This window comes from Piliocolobus tephrosceles, chromosome X, assembly GCF_002776525.5.
Source record: "Piliocolobus tephrosceles isolate RC106 chromosome X, ASM277652v3, whole genome shotgun sequence".
NCBI classification, from domain to species: domain Eukaryota; kingdom Metazoa; phylum Chordata; class Mammalia; order Primates; family Cercopithecidae; genus Piliocolobus; species Piliocolobus tephrosceles.
Window position 1 is genome coordinate 1,989,821 of NC_045455.1, and position 7,315 is coordinate 1,997,135.

A 7,315-nucleotide genomic window follows, 5' to 3' on the forward strand; every position below is an offset into this window, starting at 1 on the left:
CTGAGGCGTGGGCCGCGCTGATGGGGCTCCCAGAAAGGCAACGGGAGTTCTGCGAGTCCAAGGCTTGAGGCTCATTGATTTTTTTCTTTTCAGTAGCAGAATTAATACAGTCAAGCCCGTCGGTCAGTCACAGTTAAATTGATTCTTTGCCCAAAACACCTCTCACTAAATGGCACACGCTTCAACATGTTAATTTTTAAAACGTAATTTCAGCCCGGCGGATTTAGTTCTCGGCGCGGCCGGGTGTGCACCGCGGAGAGCGCAGCCTGGCGCTGCCGAAAGCGAGGGTGGGGGAGCCGCGAGGGGCGGGGAGGGGGCGCGGAGCTGTGGCGGACGCGAACCTCTCCCCCAAATCCACAGGCTCGACCTCCCTCCCCCCTCCCCAAAAATGGCGACCCAGAGAGAAACAGTCTGGGTCCATTGGGCGGCGGCCAATCCAAAAAGCCGAGGATCGGGGGAGGAGTGAACGCACAGATAAGAAAATGACAAATCTGCCCCGCGGCGAGCCCGCTAGCCGTGGCTACAACATCTACCCACCTGTTCTTTCCCGGGGCCCCAAAGCTGCGGAGACACCCCATCCTCCTTCATGGAAAGTCACCGTGGAGACACCGCGCCCCTCTCCAGAGAGCCTTTACCGCCTGGCTCCCCAGCCCCGGGCGGGCTGAAGCCCCCGCGCAAGTTCGAGACACACTTACAGTTAGTTCCTCCTCCAGCTCCAGCGGGTCCCCAGGGCGGGTCCGGCACGGCCGCGCCCCTAACGCTCTGCCCACGGGCACCTCCCGGAGCCCCGACTCATTCCGGACCGGGTGGCCAGCGTGCCCAGAGCGCCACAGATCTCGGACCCTGGTCCGGCCCGGCTCCGGCAGCGCCAGCCCCGTAGCCGCGGGCGCCGGTGCCACGCGCACGCACACACACGCGCACACTCACACGCGCACCCCCGCTAGCACACTCACTCGCACACGCGCCTCTCTCCTCGCCTCGCGCGCGCGCGCACACACTGCAGGCGAGAGAGACAAGAAAATGAAATTTATTATTGATAGAAAAGACTTTAAAGACAATTTCAAGTTATTGTTTCTCTCTGGAAAAAGGAGATCCCTCCACATAATGAAACGCCTTTTGTGTGGCGCGGAACAATACCAAACAAGTATTCTAATAAATAGCCACTTTTTTGTTCCTACTCGACAGTGAATAGAATCGAGCAGTTGGTTTGCGAGCAGCTGGGACGCCGTTTTGAGCTGGGAGGTGGAGCCGCGTCTCCCGTCCTCCTCTCGCCGCTCCCCAGTCCCCTCTCCCCTGCGTCCCCTCCTGCTCCTCGCTCCTCTCCCCACTCGCTCGCTCTCGCCTCCCGCTGCGGGTCCCCCTCCCGCGCCCGCGCCCCCGCCCCCGCGTTCCGGCCTGGCCTGCGGGATTCCGGCCCAGGCAACTGCAGGGACTGGGCACCCCTCCTGCTCCCCTGCGCCTCCGTCCCGAGGGACTCGGAGTCCAACCCCCGTCTCCCCCAAAAAATAGTTGTCAATTCTATCATCACAGAGGGCTGCCTATTTTCGCCTGGAATTACTACCCGGGCCCTTTCTAACCCCTGGGTGGGAGGATGTCACCCCCCCACCCGTCCCGTGTCCACCCGGGTCCTTCCATGAGGCTTTCCGTGCCGCGCCCCCACTGCCACCCGCGCCGGTCCCCGCGCTGGGCTCTGTCCTCCGGCGCACAGCGCCTCAGCTTTGTTGGCTCGCAGCGGGGACACCGTGTCAGTGGCCGCCGCCGCGCCAGCCCTCCCCTGGGGAGCAGCTTGGGTTTTTTTTTCCCCCCCTTTTTAAAAATATTACTCTGCGACGGGCTCCTGAATTCTCCCCCATCCCCACACTAGTGCCCTCACGACTAACGGCAGCTGCTGAACGAAGCAGTGTCTAAGGATTAGTATTTGGACACAAAGCTCTCCAGGTAAATGTCCCTCAGCCAGGCAGCCCCGCGTTCCAGGCGCGCACTGCGGGAGGGGAGGCCCGCGGGCCGTGCGGGGCTCTGGCGTGGTGCGGCCACCCCCGCCTGGGGCGCGGACCCTCGCGGCGCACGGTTACTCCCTCTGCAGGCAGAGCCCCAGCCTCGCCTGGGAGGACGGAGTTGCCTGCCCTTCCTAGCGCGTGGCTAGCCCACGCGGAGTCGAAGGCGGAGGAGGAAATGTGTTCTGTGAGGCGCCTGGGCTGGAGCCGCACTTGTTTCTCGGGGTCTGGATCTCTTGTCTCCACCCTCCGTCTCTGCCTCCTCCCCACAGTTGAGTGAAGCTGTCAGCACTTCGGACTCAAGACCACCACCCTCGGGACTCCTTGCAAATGTATTACAAGCAAACTCACTGCTTTTTTGAAAATGACGACCCCACGTTTGCCCAGAGGATTTGTGACCCCCTCCTACCCAAGGACATATGTTTACTAACATAAAAAAAAAAAAAAAAAAGGACACACAAGTCCAGCACAGTTGAAGACAGTAAGGGTGTGCCAGCCCTCAGTGTCGGTGCGGGGCGCGCGGACCCACGCACACATCTCCCCCGGACAAATGCAGGGTAATTTTTTTTTCCATTGTCGGCAGCTGCAGTTTGCAGGAGATCCTTGTCTGTCTGGCTCTAATCTTGGAGACAAAAACCTCACATGACTTCACTCGATGGATCTTAATCTAGAGAAACACTATGTCATTTGCAAATTATTTCTTAATCGGACTAAGCTATTTAGAAGTGTGAGTGCAGGAGTGAGTGTTTTGGAAGCCGCCAGAGCTCAGATGTTGACTAGGAATACTCCTCCTAACAACCTCGCTTTTCCCCTAAGGGACGTTGGTCTAAGTGTCAAAAGCAAAATTAAACAGGTACGTTTCTTTACTTGGGGATTTTTTAAAAATTTACTTTTGAGAAACTGTATTCCCTTGGAGTTTAAGTCAATTTAGTTCAGTCCTCCAAGATGTTGGTAACAAGAGGAAGTTGGTCCTTGACATATTTAAAAAACCGGGTTTGTGCAGGAATTTCGTGGCGGGAAACGCGGAGACACGTTGGAATTGGACCCATTCCAGCAGGTTCCCTGAAAGCTTTTTCCTTTTGTATGGAAAATGGAAACATTTTGGAATCCAGATTTAAAACTTTGACTTATATTTTACATGTTAAGTCGCTGAAAGATTGGGTACAACACTGCATAAACCTTCAAAACCTGCAAATATTTGAATGGTTTTTGTAAGCGGAGCAGCTGCCAGTCAGCTGGCTTTGACAGGCTGCCACAATTTTGTCACTTAATAGCGGGTGTTAGGCTAAGTGCAAAACACTCTGGCAAACAGATGTCAAACCCGTATCAATGGGGGTTGTGAAGTGGAGTTTTAACCCACATCGGGGTCTCGCGCACGGAGCCAGTGTGTACAGGGTACACAGCGCAGCGAAGGCCAGCGCTCCTAAACGTGGTGGCCTCGCCCGGGGCGCTGGAGACGCTACCTTGAAATTCTGTAAAACCGAGGCTGCTCCTCTCCCGGCGAGGCAGAGGAGAAGCAGGGCCCAGGAGCCTTGCAGGGCATGGGGGTGTGGACCCAAGTAGCCGCCTCCAGCCCCACTGCCGTCCTGCGTCCTGACCCGCTTCGCCCGCAGAAGGTGGCGGCTCTTTGCCCAGGCGGGCGCGCAGCGGCAGGCCCCAAGCGCGGCCCCGCGCCTCCCTCCTGCCGGCTCGCTGTGGGCGCTGCCCCCTTGTCCCCCGAACTCGGCCCCCGGCAGCGAGCCTCTCCTGCGGCCTCAGTGGTGAGAAGGGGGAGGCGACAAATACAAAGACTCGTTGTGGGAGCAGAGCCGGCAACCACGGCCGAGGTCACCCAGGTATCTGCGGCCGCGCCAGACCCCCGCCAGGCCCAGAGCCAAGTGCAGAGCGCGGGCACCAGCGCTTTATTCCCTTCGCCCGCAGCCGGCCGTCTGGGTGGAAATTGGCTTTTCCTCGTGGTGTGCAAGAGGAAGTGGCCCAGGAGCGCGGGGTCCCTGCGCGGCGAGGCGTGGGGGGCGGGCGCTCAGAAGACCGTCTTCTTTGTTTAGCACTGGAGGCGGCCCCTGGGGCACTGCCCTCCCTCTCCCAGGCAAGGGTCCTCCCCAAGGCCTGATCTGCCCCTTTCGCCTGAAGGACTGGAACTCTTGAGGGTGGCAGCGTCCAAAAATGACCCCCGCCCCCTGCGGTTCCTGCAGGATCCTGAGGCCTTTGTGTTTCTCGTGCTGAGCACGATTTATGCCCGCGCGTGGCTGCTGGGTGAGGTCCCAAACATTCTGCTCTGCCGGCAAACCAGTGCCACGCGGGATTCTTCTGCGCGAAGCGTATCTGTTCACTCACTCAGAGCTTCCGTCATCCTTGAAACGTCTTCCCAAATTTCCACCTCTTGATGATGATGTCTAACTCCTACACCAACCGCACACAGGAACAGGAGGGATCCCATGACTCTGATCCCACATCACAGCAGATTACTGGTTTTTCGACTTTTACAACGTTGATTGCATTTGACTTCGTGCTTAACTCACACTTCTTTTCTTTTCTAATTTTCTTTGAATAACCATCATGCCAACTCTTCATTTTGGGAACTTAAACTTGGGGCTGGAAGGCCAAAATGAAACTTTGGATTTTACTACAAAATGTGATGGAAGGCAAATTTGTCCTTATGTAGATTAAAATAATTCTCAGAACTTTCTCTTAAGGACAGCGATTTCATTCTGCATTGCATATTCCTTCACGATAGGTATTTTGCAACTGATTAGGAATCTTTAGGCTGGTATCTACTTTATAATGAATAGAAGTCAAAACACTAATTTTAATTTGCTTTACTATATAAGCTCAGCCTGAGATCATTTTTGTGTCTTATATTTTCATTGATGGAATACAATCAAAGCATAATTTAATGCCCCCCAAGCCCTCTTAAAAATATAGGGAACAAATATTCTACTGCAGAGGGGGGGTTTTGTAAAAATAACTAAAGCTTCCCTGCGCCATTTATTTTAATCATATTTTAATGGAAAATCAGATGTTTAAAAGCAGTTTCCACAGGTCTATAGGATTCATTAATTCTAAATGTACAGAAAAGAAATGTACTTTCACCTTCCGGCTAAAGTTCACTATTTTCCTACCGAATGTCCCTTCGTCTCCTACCGAGGTGCATGTGCCGTTCAGGAAGGTGGGGGTTGACTCAGACAGGTGTCAACTCCAGCAAGTGTCCCTGCCAGGGCGTGTGCAGTGCACTGGATGTCTAATTTCAGCTGTGAGGTGGAACTGGGCCTAGGTCTTTCGAGGGAGGGGCAGGGAACACTTGCTCAGGGCAGATGTGCCCTGCGGATGTGGCGGAGGAAACCCGGGATTTCAGTGTTGATTTGTGGGGTGCAGCTGTGCAATCCCGGGAGGGTCAGGCCTCCTGGTGGGGGAGCTTGAAGGATGAAGAGGATGCAGGTAGAAGGATGATGCTCTCATTACAGGCGATTCCAGGGGTGAAATAACTTTCCGAAATCATCATTTGTAGTGGAGGGTTTTGGTTTTGGTTTTGGTTTGTTTGTTTGAAATCAGCTAAAGCTGAATATGACCTTCACGTTCAGACACCATTTGCTTGTCATCAACTAGGGCAGGGGCTTTCTCATTGTTGGGATTTACTTCATCAAAACAATTCTATAACTTGAGATTCTACTTACCCATTCTTTATTAGAGGCAGTAATTTCACTATCATGGTAATATTTTTCTATGCAGTTTATCCAAGGACTTAAGCTGAACCAACTGATGAGCCATAAAATAATGAATTTCACTGGTTTGTTGAGCTTCTGTACTTATGTTTAACTGAACACAAGCTTCCCTCTCATATTCCCTTGCCCCGTTCTTTTTTGTCAACACTCAACCTCTGTAGTAAGCCAGATGCAATTAGAATGGAATGTACAAATTGTTGAATAGGAATACAATGGTATATCAAAATCTTCTCTGAATCAGAGCTGACCAGGGTCAATATTTCACTTTATTCCAGTCCTTGAATACAGAAGCACATCTGCAATTATTGAAAGACTTCACCGAAGAGTTAGATATTGTCAATGGGGTGAGTTTGAGTAACTGTCATTCAAAAGAGGGAGAGTCTGCAGATACGTGTGTGTATAATATCATAATAATATTATATGCTATACAAAATAAAAATAATCCATGTTATATAGGAAAAAGGGCCTTCTCAGTCATTAATTAATTCACAATAAAAACAAATTTCATTTGAAAAGTTAAAACAGCTGTAACATTTCTAGTATTTATTGACTATGCTAATTTATAGGTGATATGCACATGAATAGGTTTAGTCAGACTTTCCAGCTTTTAGTCAGCAGTCTTTGGAGGCAAGGTCACAGCTTCATGACCTGCAGTTGCCTGGGGCACTGGTTGGCGCCCAGCAGGTGTTCAGCTGTCTGTTTATAAACGAAGAGATTGCAACATGGGCACTAGCACAAGACAGTTCTGCACCAGAGCCTGGATTTGTTCAGCTGTTTTGTGCTGTGTCTCCTTGGCCAAGTAACTTAACTTCTCTAATCCTCAATTTTCTAATCCATAAAGTGGAGATATTAAACCCTACATGGTAGGATTATTGTGACAATTGAATGATGTCATGAATGTAAAAGTACCTAGACCTGGCACTCAAAACAGCACTGGAGGACTCTTAATTTTTTTCACTTGATCTTCTTAGCCGACCCACTCACATGGATTCCCTGACTCAAGGGGGGGTGGAGAGAGTGAGGTCAGGCCAAGAAATACCTTTACTTTCTTAGGGAAAACCCCAAAAGTGTGTCCAGTGTGGTATATGCTGTGCGTCCAGCATTGCCTCCTAGCCAGAGGTCTTTGTCTGCAGCACCTTAGACCCTGACCTACATTGACATTTCAATGTTTTCTTCCAAGTGCTCCTTTCTTAGAACTCCTTAAACATCTACAGTCACTAAAATTCGGCACTCTGTCATGTTCTGTCACATGTAACCCAACCCAACTGGCCTTTTGTGGGAACAGTGGGCATATCTAAAAGTCTTACTGCTTTTGCTCATAAAGGCTTATTTATGGACCAGAATTAAAGTGCAATTGGAATACACATATCCTGTTTCATAAACTACAGGATTTGGAGGTCTTACCTCTTACTTGCTTGGGGAGTTTTTAAAATTTTGGTCCTTCCTTCCTTCCTTCCTTCCTTCCTTCCTTCCTTCCTTCCTTCCTTCCTTCCTTCCTTCCCTCCCTCCCTCCCTCCCTCCCTCCCTTCCTTCCTTCCTTCCTTCCAGAAACATTTCCCAGTCTCCTCCTATGTGTCAGGCACTGTACTGGGCCTGGGGATG

At 51.7% G+C, this 7,315-nt stretch overlaps 1 non-coding gene across 1 annotated transcript; it reads right to left on the bottom strand.

Annotated features, from left to right (window-relative positions):
• Nucleotides 1-5,537: 5,537 nt before the first annotated feature.
• Nucleotides 5,538-5,598, bottom strand: LOC111546386. Its single transcript, XR_002732769.1, has one exon. It is a non-coding gene; the product is annotated as a small nucleolar RNA SNORD44 (small nucleolar RNA).
• Nucleotides 5,599-7,315: the final 1,717 nt, after the last annotated feature.